Raw genomic sequence first — 13,496 nt, 5'->3', positions numbered from 1 at the left:
TTATGTCAATAACCCTTTATTTTTTATATGTATTTTGTAGTTATTTTTACGGTTTTGGTAGTATTATATTTGAGAAAATGTTATTTTAAGTACTTCAGTAAGTAATTTAAGATTTTCATTTTTAACAATTTATTTGCTAATGTAGCATTTGAACTAAACATTTAATGCTCACATAAATGTCAAAGGAAGGGCTCACAAAGTTGTAGCTGAAGCCCTTGGATTTTTAGGGTTTATCCCATATTTAAGCACCTTAATTCCCACTTTAGGGGATTCTCTTCAGCCTCCATCTTCCATTTCGAAAACCATAGCCCCATTTGAGTGTTCTTAGTGTTCTTGGTCATTTGGAGTGTAGGGTTTCAAAGCACTCCATGGATGATTGCAATGGGCCCCTTTGATGAAGTGTAGGTTAAAAGCCCAATACTTGTCTTTTCCCAATAAATAGTCATGTATTATTCATTATTAGGGTTAAGAGTGAGGCAAAATGTAGCCACCACATGAGGTTTCTTATGTAGTGTTAGATTCTTTAGTCTATGTTGAAAGTGTAATTTATTCCTCTTGTTTGAATAAATCAAGTGATCATTCGACCTAATCTTCATATTTGTGTTTGTTCTTATTTTCCGCATCTTGTTCATCAGATCTCAATTAGGGTTTTATTCCCAACAAGTGGTATCAAAGCGGGTCTTTGAAAATCTATTGATTTTTGAAGTATCAGTTCTTGATTTGATGATTTTCTGCACAAGTTATTGAAGATTTTAGTGTTTTGGCAGTTTGGAATCAAGATTTTTGTTCGAGCTCGTTCATGAAGATTTATGATGTTTTCTATTGTTCATCTGGAAGGAGTTAATCGCAATTTACACAAAATCAAACCTTGCAAATGGTTTCGGAATTGAATATATCTTAATCGAAATCAGCACTTAGAGTTGATAAAGTGTTCAGTTTAGAACTTGGTCTCAGAATCATATTTAGCAAAACAATCTCAATCGGAACAAGAAGGATTGTGATGAAGAATGAGACAATGATGAGTTTCTACGAACGAATGAAAGTCAAAATTGGTTTGAAAATCTCACTTGCGGACGATTGAAATCAAATTTCACTGGGATGAACAATGGGCTAAAACGAAAGGTCAAAATTGACTGTGATTTGGGTGTATTTGGAACGAAACGGTGACACTATTGGACTCAGATTCGAAGTCCCAGTAGGCACGAACATCAAGAACAGAACGAAAGGGTCGAACGATGTTATTGGTTGATTGGAATTGGGCTTGAGGTTTCGTACGCGAACGATAAATTGATTCACTGTTCTAGTGGTTCTTTTTAATCAGACGTTGAGGATGAAGTTATCAAGTTACGTTATTGGTCCCTGAAACTTCAATGATTTGACACTTTTGATCCTTGTTGTTTCAAAGTTTGGCATTCTTGGACCATTCCAGATTTTGTTACAAATAAAGGGGAATATGGTGCAGAATTATTAATTTTGTCCCCTGAATTTTAGAAAAAAGTGACAGTTTCAGCCTATTTTTCAAAAAGTTTGCAAATTTGACGGTTGGTGAACAATTTTGGACTTTTTTTAACGCACATATTTTTTTGCGTGAACAGAAAAATAAAGATTTCATCAAGTCTTGGCGGTTCGAAAAGTCGTTTTTCGTGATAACGTCAAATTTTCATGACTTTTTCAGATTTATACTTCATTGTATATATCATTTTGTCGCGGGGGAGCACATATTTTTTATCCGTTAAAGATCATTCTCATGACCATAAGAATGATTTATAATCACGTTTTCAATTATAAATCGGGGGAGAATTTGGTATGGCCATTCGAAATTGGATTTGTAACTTTTCAAAGTTGAAGATTTTTGATAAAGTTTGTGGTAGAATTATGAAGGTAGCTTTTACAGTGGAAGTTCTTCATCGAGATCTGCTAAAGCTTTTACAGAGAAGTATCCTTTATAGCAGAAGTTCTTTATCGAGCTCTGCTAAGGACTTGTTATATCTCCGACTTCTAGTATTTTCTCGATCAAGTGGCATTATGAATCTTAAAGTTTGGGTTGTTACATGATATTTTTGATGGCTTATATTATTAGCTTATTTGAAGATCATTGTGACTTGAAGGGGGAGCTCTTCAAAGACAAGAAGTGATTCGGTTTCTTTGTTCTGAAATGAGTTTTTATGGCGGGCTTGGTTTTCATGAAGATTTTTTGGGGATTACACTCGAAAATGAAGTTTAAAGACATTACTTCAGTGCTTGATTTATATATCCTAGAGCCCGTGTTTGAAGACTATTCAAGAATCAAGATTCGTGGATTGCTTCATCTATTCCTCATTCCAAGATCTTTTTATTTGCTAGATGCTTGTTTTGGAAGTTAAAGCATTGTCATCCACTCCATACTTTGAGGGGGAGATTGTAGGGTTTCAAAGCACTCCATGGATGATGGCAATAGGCCCCTTTGATGAAGTGTAGGTTAAAAGCCCAATACTTGTCTTTTCCCTATAAATAGTCATGTATTATTCATTATTAGGGTTAAGAGTGAGGCAAAATGTAGCCGCCACATGAGGTTTCTTATGTAGTGTTAGATTCTTTAGCCTATGTTGAAAGTGTAATTTATTCTTCTTGTTTGAATAAATCGAGTGATCATTCGATCTAATCTTCATATTTTTGTTTTTTCTTATTTTCCGCATCTTGTTCATCAGATCTCAATTAGGGTTTTATTCCCAACATGAAGACTCATTTATCATATTTTTGTGTGGAGCTTGAAGACCAAGTTTCTTGCAAAGTGTTTTGGTGAAGAGTTTAAGTGTAGATCTAGAAAATAGACTTCATTCCTGGACCATTGTGAGTAAAAAGCTTCCATCTTGATCTTTAGCTTACTAGATCTTGTAGTGGATCATATTTTCCCCCTTGGTTCTTATGAGCTTGTGCTTTGGAGTTAAGTGAACTCCAACACCTCTTAAGCTTATTTTATTACCTCACAATTTTGTTGGATTAGGAAAGCTTGCATCTTGATCTTGTTCTTGAATCCATGAAGGTTTTGGAAAGGTTTTATGATATTAAGGACTTATGGTTATATATCGAGCTTTGGGATGGAGTCCTAATGGATAAAGTTAGAAACTTTATCCATTAAGCCAGTAAAAATAACTAGATCTGAAGTTATGGGCCTTGATCTGAAGGAATTAAGCCCTAAATGGAGATTTTGGCATTTTTCTAGAAGCCACGATGTGGCCTAGGGTTTGCCACGAGGTGGCAGTGCTTGGAATCACGACTATTTTATCCTTTATCTCACTACGTGGCACATGTATTGTCACGATGTGACATTAATTTTAGCTAAGTTTATCGTTGACTTTGTGGACCACTGACTTTTGACCATTTTGACTTAGAGTCAAACTTGGAGGATTTGGGTTGTTGATTGAGGATTTGTTTCTTGTGGTGATTAGTCGGTTCACGGGATTGAACAGTTCAAGGAGTTAGAGTGTGGCTATGCTTCTCTGGTTCTACAATTCATGTGAGTTTCTCACTATGTCATGTATCTCATTGTATGTCCTTTGCATGACAGGATAGACGTGTTGTTAGAGCAGAAGTATATTAGTGGCTATGATAACTCCTTTGTATGTATGTATCTTTTAGGATAATTGGTGTCTTGGTATGCTAGACTGTTAGGGTCTTGCATGTTGATTGTACGGTAATTATAGGAGTTATGATTGGATAGGGTAATTGGGGTAAGCTAGTTATCAAGACTATGTATGACTGGCCAGCGAAAGACTTAATTCAGAAGTGGTCAATGGCAGGGTAACTAGGGAAGGCTAGTTGCTAAGGGTAAGGATATGTTAGTATTTGCTATGAGTTTGTGCATGATTATGTGATAGTGATAGCTTGGGTTATATGTAGTTTAAGTTGGATAGCCTGAGAACTCTTGGTCTAATACCTGATTGTGATGTTCTTGGCTGATTGTTCGCTCTCGGATGGGTCATCTGTTCAACTGTCTATCTGATCCCTGACTACGTATGACTTTATGAATCGTAAGAAAGACCAGGATCTAACCCTTGTAAAGTGATATGAAAGACTGTGATTAGATCACAACGCTGATATGAAAGATTGTGGCTGCATCACAACATCGATATGAATGATTATGGTTGGATCACAACACTGATAAAAAGATTATGGTCGGATCACAACAATTGTATACAAGGCCAGGGTTGGTCCCCTGGAAATGGAGTCAAGGTTGGGTCTGTATACTCCCTAGGGAGCGCCCGACATGTATGCATATAGGAGACCTGATTGTTTGGCTATAGAGTTGATGCTTTTCTTGGATGCATTGTATGTATGGTGGAATATGTGGTATATTGGGGAACTTAATAAGCTTTATGCTTACAGCCTTGGATAAATAGTTTTTCACGTTGTACATGAGAAGAGTTTTGTAACACCGTAAAAATTTGAACAATTTTTCACTTTTGTAACCCATAAAATATCATTAGTAATCATAAATAAAACATTGTATCAACATTGTATTAGTACAAAACCCCAGATCAATATATATATATATATATATATATATATATATATAAACTCCGATGTGCGTGTGTACGAATCATGTCAGCGCCTTCCCGCGATCATCATTGGTACATGAAACACATAACACATAACACTGTAAGCATAAATGCTTAGTGAGTTCCCCAAAATACCACTCTAACACATAATAGCCACTCAAGGCTATAACTCTGTTGACCCGCAGATCTATGTGTCTGCTAAAGGCCAACGATACAAAAGATCAACTCGCACCCGAGTCAAATAACACTAGAGCAGGTACAAAATTCACAAGGAAGGTACCTACGCATAACATAATATGAGCACAATATCACAAATACAAAAGAATACATGAAAAGTACATGCCGGCCACGACATCGGGTGCTGTGCGGACCTCCTCCGCAGTCAACTGGAAGGCTCTCCCGCGTGCCTTCGGTGCCTCAACCTTCGCAGGTTGAGCATTCGCAGCTCTCATCGCAGCATGGGCTGATCCCGAAAATGATCCCTGCGTTGACCCCCGCAACTGTGGACACTCTGCCTTCCGGTGTCCAGTCTGGTTGCAATGAAAACAGACTGAAAAACCCTTGGGGAAATCCTTGGCCATGTGCCCCTCCTCGCCACACTTGTAGCAAGACCCTGCTTTGCATATCCCTTCATGGCTCTTGCCGCACTTGCCACAAGTGCGGCCCTACTGGTTACCAAATCTCGAATCAGCGGGTTTGACACGCTTGGCTGCCGACTGAGACTGAGCCGGCCGCCGATCCTTTCCCTGAGACTCAGCCTCCTCCCTGGCTTGGTTCTCCAACTCTATATCCCTCTTCCGGACATTTTCCTGAAGCTCGAAAAATATCCAGTATGTCGAGTTCGCCACAAACTCATGTATATCCCTCCTCAGAATGCTCAAATATCGGATCATGCGTGCCTGCTCGGAGGACACGTGCTCTGGGCAGAACATCACCTGCTCATGAAACATCCTTGTGGTCACCGTAACAGACTCAGTACCCAGTTTGAGGATCAGAAACTCCTGAGCCAAACGTTCCCTCTCCACCTGGGGAACGTACTCATCTCAGAACATAGCGGTGAACCTCTCCCAGGTCACCGCAGCAAGCTCAGCAGGCGTAAAGTGCGCAATCACAAACTTCCACCTGTCCTTCGCTCCCAAGCGAAGCTGGTTCAATGCGAACCGGACTCTCAAATGCTCTGGAGATGAGCAAGTAGAGAAACACCCCTTCTATGTCTGAAATCCATCTCATTGCCGTGATCGGGTCCTGGGTCCCGTCAAACTCCGGTGGTTTTATGTTGCTGAACTCTCGGAACAACAACGCATCACCACCCTGCGGCCTAGTTGTAGCTATAGTTGTGGTGGATGCAGCAACAGCAGCCTCAGAAAAGAGCAGCGTATCTCTCATCAAATGTCTCCATCAGATTGGTCTTGATAGACCTGAACATCTCTGGTATATCTGCCCTGATGGTCGCAGCCACCTCCTCCTGGATGATCCTACGAATCTCCTCATCACCCGAACTACCGATCACTGGTGTGTGGCGCGTCCCAACCATGGTCTCCTTCTTAAATACAACATAAGAATATTAGAGACCCTTTTCGAGTATAATCACACTCAATAACTCCACCCTACTCGTTTCTTGGTGCCCAAAGGATTCTTACTTGGACTGTGTACCAACCCGGTATCTTCAGTAGTACGGGCCCAATAGTACCGTTCATACCGCGTTAGCATTCATCCCAAGTCCTCCTCCTTGGGCCTCAAATCCCAAGTACTCTACTCTCTCTATCATGTGCTACTCACTAACAAAACTCTCATAAGCACCTCACTGCTATCTAAATCGCTCTTAAGCATCTCTAGCAGCGAAACCCCTAGACTAAGGCATCATATATCAGGCCACTCTAGTCCTAATAAGAATACCTAGTCTATTCTAGCATGCATATCGTAACTCAACATATAGCATACATAACATATCTGATAATCACTTATTATGAGGGTATTTTGGGAAATCACCGTTCAGGCGCTGGCTGATCGTACACACGGATCTGCTCTGTTTGTCTCAAGACTCTTTTTACTCTTCTTTTTTATTATTATTATTATTAAAAGTTTCCTCAAATCCCCAGCTTGAGTTCAGATATGCCCGAAGATATATCCGAATCCCTCAAACCAAGGCTCTGATACCAACTTGTAACACCGTAAAAATTTGAACAATTTTTCACTTTTGTAACCCATAAAATATCATTTGTAATCATAAATAAAACATTGTATCAACATTATATTAGTACAAAACCCCAGATCTATATATATATATATATATATATATATATATATATATATATATATATATATAAACCGCGGTGTGCGTGTGTACGAATCATGTCGGCACCTTCCCGTGATCATCACTGGTACCTGAAACACATAACACATAACACATAACACTGTAAGCATAAATGCTTAGTGAGTTCCCCAAAATACCACTCTAACACATAATAGCCACTCAAGGATGTAACTCTGTTGACCCGCAGGTCTATGTGTCTCAGTGGGGCCCTCCAGCCCCAACTCTCGATGGGCCCTCTAGCCCTAACTTTGTGGACCCGAAGGTCCTAACTCTGAATCATACGTAGCACATGTCACAATATATCATATCACATAAATAACATGCAATCACACTAGCATATAACTCTAAAATACTCTATCACAACTCTGTTACCACACTAGGTAAAGTATAGTGAGAAGACTCACCTCAGGCGTCTCGGTAAATCTCTGACTCGGTAGAAATATTGCCTAGTCTCCGCCTATTCACATAAAGTATATACTCTTATAAATATAACTCTCGAAACAAGACTCGTCCTGCCATTGGCACCCTCAGGAGGGTAAAAGGCTATTTTACCCCCCTCTCGACACAAGTACTCCATTGACCAAACCCTAAAAGTCAACGGCCACACTTTGACCCTACTCGTCAAGTGCACCCTGGTGACTCGGCGAGTTCACACATGCTCTCCAACACTTTATCCCGATTGGCACGCCGAGTCCCTCCCTATGCTTGACAATTCATACTAGGTATGTATCGTGGGGCCACCACGACTCAATTCGTCGGGTCTCAAGAACAACTCGGCGAGTACCGTCTTGAACTCCAGTCCTCTAACTCCCTTCTGACTCACTGAGTCATCCCCCAACTCGGCAAGTCTACTCACTGAGCATTTTACGTGAAACCCTAACCCTACTCGCCGAGTCTCAGGAACAACTCGGCGAGTTCATGCCATGCACAAACTCTACTGGCCTCCTGAGGTCAGATCTGTTTCCATAAATCAAAGATCTGGCCTTCCCAAGCATGAATGTCACGTAAATTTCGAAACTAGATGCTTGTATAACAACAACAAGTCATCAAAAGGAGATTTGGTCTAAAAAATGGCAACCTAAGTCCAATAACCCCAAACTGATTCATAAAGCTCCAAGGGTTAAGGTCTCTAGACCTCTTTGAGTTCAGATCCAAGGCACAAACTCGAAGAGGGACCATTTGCTCCACATAACCACTCTCCAAAGGGGTTAGAAAACCCTAACTCTAATGATCAACACCAAAACTGAAGGAGGTTCGAACTATTACCTCAAAATGGAGTCTCTGAACTCTGGAACTGATAGAATCGCACCTCCCCTTTGCTCTTGTTCACCTCCTTCTTGCTAAACCAAAGGTACAAGGATCAAAAGTGACTTCTTCTTCCTCAAAACGATTTGGCTCACTTAGGGTTCTCTCAAGGGATTGGTAGCCGAAATGAGAGGCTATAAGTGCCCTTAAATAGGCTCCAAACCCGGGGGATTAGGGTTTCATTAAACAGCATGGACTCGCTGAGTCCGGACGAGAACCCGGATGAACACCCGCGACCCTACTCGGCGAGTCTTGGCTCCAATTCGCCGAGTTCCTCCACAAACTCCAAAATAATTAAATAAAATAATATACCTGGAAATCCGGCTGTTACAAGTTTGATAGGACTGTACACGCACATCGAAGATATTGGTTTATGTTTTTTTTGTAATTCAACTATGCTAACTATTTGTTCAGCAAATGAATGTCATTTAATGATATTAAGTGTAAGGTTTTAATTGGTTACTTTATTTTAAATCGAAAAAGTCTCTTTGTAATTTTCCGAACATTACAATATAGATTTGGGAAATTTTCTCCAGCTGTCGGCATCGATTTGAGCTACGTCGTCTAGAGAGATTGATATAGTGTATGCAAGCTTCGTAGATACCTAATCAAATGACTTGGTAGGAAGTAGAGTACTCGAAATAACAGTGGTATGTTTGACTTTGTTGTTATAATATATATATATATATATATATATATATATATATGTATGTATATATGGATTATAAGGTGCTATTAATGTTCTTGACAGAACATATAAACAAATAGATAACAACGGAAGCATTCTAAACTAGAACACTTATGATGTAACACCCGTTCCCCATAATGAATCAGTGGATGGTATAAAAATGGATTCAAAGGCATGACTTTGTGGGACAAACATTTGCCACGATGTGACATGAAGGGTGTCAGGACGTGGCATGACAATTGAGGTTTGCATGTCTCTGATGGGTGATACGACGTGGTACAAGGGTGGCCACAATGTGGAGGTCGCAACAGCCCAAGCCCATGAGTTTTTAGGGGTCTTTTCCATACTTGAACACCTTAACTTCAAGTTAGGGCATTCTTTTCAGCCTCCAACCTCTCCATTTCAAAAACCATATCCCATTTGAGGGTTTTTAGTGTGCATGGCCATTTGAAGGATCATTTCTCATATTTTGGTGTGGAGCTTGAAGACCAAACTCTTGCAAATTGTGTTGGTGAAGATCTCAAGTGTAGATCTAGGAAAAGGACTTCATTTATGGAGCATTATGAGTAAAATCTTCCATATTGATCTTTAGTTTGCTAGATCTTGTAGTTTGATCTTACACATCCCTTTTGTTCCTTGTCATCTTGTGCTTTGGAGTTAAGTGAACTCTAGCACCTCTTGAGCTTATTTTATCATCTCATAATCTTGTTGGATTAGGAAAGTTTACATCTTGATCTTGTTCTTGAAGCCATGCATGTTTTGAGGAAGGTATTATGTTATTAAGTACTTAGGGTTATAGATTTAGCTTTGTGAAAGAGTCATAATGGGTAAAGTTGGAAACTTTATCCATTAAGTCACTAAAAGGAATTAGATCTGAGATTATGAGCCCTAATATGAAGGAATTAAGCACTTAATGGAGATTTTAACATTCTACCAGAAGCCACGATGTGGCATAGGGTTTGCCACGACGTGGCGGTGCTCGGAATCGTTATTATTTAGTCCTAGCATTGCCACAATGCAGCAATGTGTTGTATGTTGACTGTTTGACCTTGCATTCCCACAATGTGGCTAAGGAGGGCCCACAACATGGCGTTGTCTTTAACCAAGTTGATCGTTAACCTTATGGAACTTTGCCCGTTGACTTTTGACCAATTTGACTTTGGGTCAAACTTGCAGGATTTGGGTGTTAATTAAGGATTTATCTGTTTTAGTGTTAGTCGGTTTGGGGGATTGATCAGTACAAGGAGTTAGAGTGTTGTTGTGCTTCTTTGGTTTTGCAAATCAGGTGAGTTTCTCATTATGATATGTATCCAACTGTATATCCTTTGCATGGTAGGATAGAGGTAATGATAGAGTACAAGTATGCTAGTGGCTAGGAGAACTCCTTGTATATGTATTGTGTGGGACACTTAGTGTTATTGTATGCTAGATAGGTAGGGTCTTACTTGTTGATTATATAATATTGTTAGGGTTACGGTTGTTTAGGGTAACTAGGTAGACCGGTTATCAGGATTATGTTGATTGAACAACGAAGGACTTATTAAGAAGTGGTCAATGGAAAGGTAACTAGGGAAGGCTAGTTGCTAAGGGTATGAACATACTGGTATTTTTCTATGTTGATATGATACATGATTATGTGATAATGATAGTTTGGGTCCTATGTAGTTTAAGTTAGATAGCCTGAGAACTCTTGATCTATTACCTGATTGTAATGTTCTTATCTGATTTTTCGCTCTCGTGTAAGTCATCTGTTCGATTATCTATATGTTCCCTAACTACTTATGACTTTATAGATTATATGGAAAGACTGTGGTTGGATCACATCATCGATAGGAAAGATTATGGTTTGATCACAACACTGATAGGAAAGACTATGGTTGGATCACAACATCGATAGGAAAGATTGTGGTTGGATCACAACACCGATATGAAAGATTGTGGTTTGATCACAGCAACGATAGGAAAGACTGTGGTTAGATCACAGAAACGATAGGAAAGATTGTGGTTAGATCACAACAACGATAGGAAAGACTATGGGTAGCTTACAGCACCGATAAGAAAGACTGTGGTTGGATCACAGATCGGATAGGAAATGGTATGAAAGACCATGGTTGGTACTGAGTCAGGTTGGGCCCGTACACTCCCTAGGGTTGGGCCCGTTACACATGATATATGTATGTGGATAGGAAATTTGATTTCATGGAGCTACAACCGATATATTGTATGGATGCATTGTATGTATGATGGAATATGTGGTATACTGATGAAGTCACTAAGTTTTGCACTTACATTTGTGGATTAAACATTTTTGTAGGTCGTTCGTGAGAAGAGCTCGACGGGACTGTACACACGCATCGAAGATGTTCTTTTTCGCAATTTTGTAAACTTAACTCTGATATCGTAGAGTTTTAATCAAATGAATGTTACTTGATGGCTTTAAAAAAAGGTTTTAATTGTTTATTATATTTAAAATCAAAAAATATCTTTGTAATTTTTAGGACGTTACATATGTTTAAACCATGGATCATGATTATTTCTATTAACAGCAACCCTAACCCTAGGAAAGAGGTTTAGAATTACATTTAACAATTTGTTAGAAGATTAAGGACCCAAACCAGAGTCCATATGACGGTATCGTATCCTTGACAAGCCAAGCAAGCAGGAACTCTAATAGCGGAGCAAGAGGATATCAATCCATAGAACCATGTGGGTTACTTGATCGACATAGAGAAGAGAGAGAGAGAGAGAGAGAGAGAGAGAGAGAGAGAGAGAGAGAGAGAGAGGGAGAGAGAGAGAGAGAGAGAGAGAGAAAGAGAGAAAGAGAGATGAGCATCTAGCCCTACGATGGCCAAATTAGGTTTTTGGTGTTTCTTTGATTCTTTATGCTCTTCATTTCATATACTTAAGCAAATCAAATCATCTCCATGTTTAAAAACACATGATAATATTATTTACTAAATGTAGCTCCATATTTGTTATCAACACGCAACTATATATATATATATATATATATATACACACACACACACACACACCACCATGTATTGGAGAAACAAATCAACTTTGACTATTGTGAACCATAGCCCTTAAATCATGCCATACCTGAGTGTGTCCTTTATGGTTGTATGTTACGGAAAATAGTGGAGCACGTCAAGGAATAATAGACTAAGGTTAAGCTCTTGTATATCTATTTCAGGGACATAAGATATTACCATCCTAGTATTACTCATTGTTATTAGTTCGCATTCCAATATCCATCTCCTTTATTTTCCTCAAAAAAAATCCTGATTTTAATTGGACACACCCCTTCGATCTCGCATGAAGCCCGTAAATATTTTATCTACCTTATTTCATCTATGTTTTCCGACAAAATTGCCAAGCCTTTAGTCAAATTTTTCCAATCACACAGTCTAACTATATCATTATTCGTCAGCTCTTCTCTCATTTTATGTTTCCATGTCCCACTTTGTTGTAGTTTAATATTCAAGTTAAAGATTGGTCGCATTGGTGGTGCTATGACATTTAATTTATCAAATCGGTTCTATTTGATGTTGATGGTCTTTTATTTCAAAATTTCATCATTATGTAAGAATGTTGTAACGACCCAAAATTTAAGACCAAAAATTTCTTTTAATAAAACATTACTTTAAGCAAGTCATCATTCCAAAACATAATATGAGTATAAGTGTTCAAAACACATGTTCATTATCAGAGTAAACATTCCCAGGTTATCTAATCTATGGTGTGTGCCATGCGATCACCCCGAGCTCTTCCCTCTGCTACCGGAAGTACCTAAAACCAAAACTAAAAACCGTAAGCACGAAGCTTAGTGAGTTCCCCACCCTACCACATACCATGCATAAATCACATACTGAACATACTGGGCCACGCCCGCTATCTTGGGCCTCGCCCCCTGCCTCGGGCCTCACCCGTTATAACGGCCCCGCCTGGCTTCGAGCCCCGCTCGAATACAGATCTGTTTTACTTAGGCCTCGCCTGTCATAGGGCCCCGCCAGCCAACAAATAATATCACATAAACATATCACAACACATAAGCTAAACTCATACGAATGATCTTATCCTAAGGCCTCACCTATCCTGGGCCTCGCCCTTTTCCTGCTACTGATGAGTCATGGAACCCCATCCACACTCTGCTATTGGTGAGATACGGGACCTCGCCCACACTCACCTCCCTACCAGGCACATACATGTATCACACAGACAACAAGTATAAACTATCATATAAACAAATCCTTGGGCACCCGCCCGCTATTACTGGACCTCGTCCTGAATATCATACTAGCATACTGTGCCTAGGGCTAACCCCCGGGTTTTCTACTCATAACTACATGGGCCGACATTGTGGCCTTAGACCCATTCACACAAAAGGGAAACTCACTTGCACTGGCTGAACTTGCTGATGAACTCACTAGCTGCTGCCTGGCAACTCACTAAACTCCTGCTCCCCTTGCTCCCCGAACTACCAATATCAATGCAACACTGAGTCTAAATAATCCCCGAAAGACAACCAAGTCAACCCTGGTCCAAGTCAAAGTCCTGGTCAAGGTCAACCTTCCAGGTCAACCCTACTCGCCGAGTCACCCTACTGACTCGCCGAGTTCATAATTTCAGAATCCTTCTTTTCGCGTCT

The sequence above is a fragment of the Lactuca saligna genome, chromosome 9, assembly GCF_052625555.1.
Source record: "Lactuca saligna cultivar CGN05327 chromosome 9, ASM5262555v1, whole genome shotgun sequence".
Classification (NCBI taxonomy): domain Eukaryota; kingdom Viridiplantae; phylum Streptophyta; class Magnoliopsida; order Asterales; family Asteraceae; genus Lactuca; species Lactuca saligna.
The sequence above is the reverse complement of the archived record's forward strand: the minus strand, read 5'-3'. Positions refer to the sequence as shown.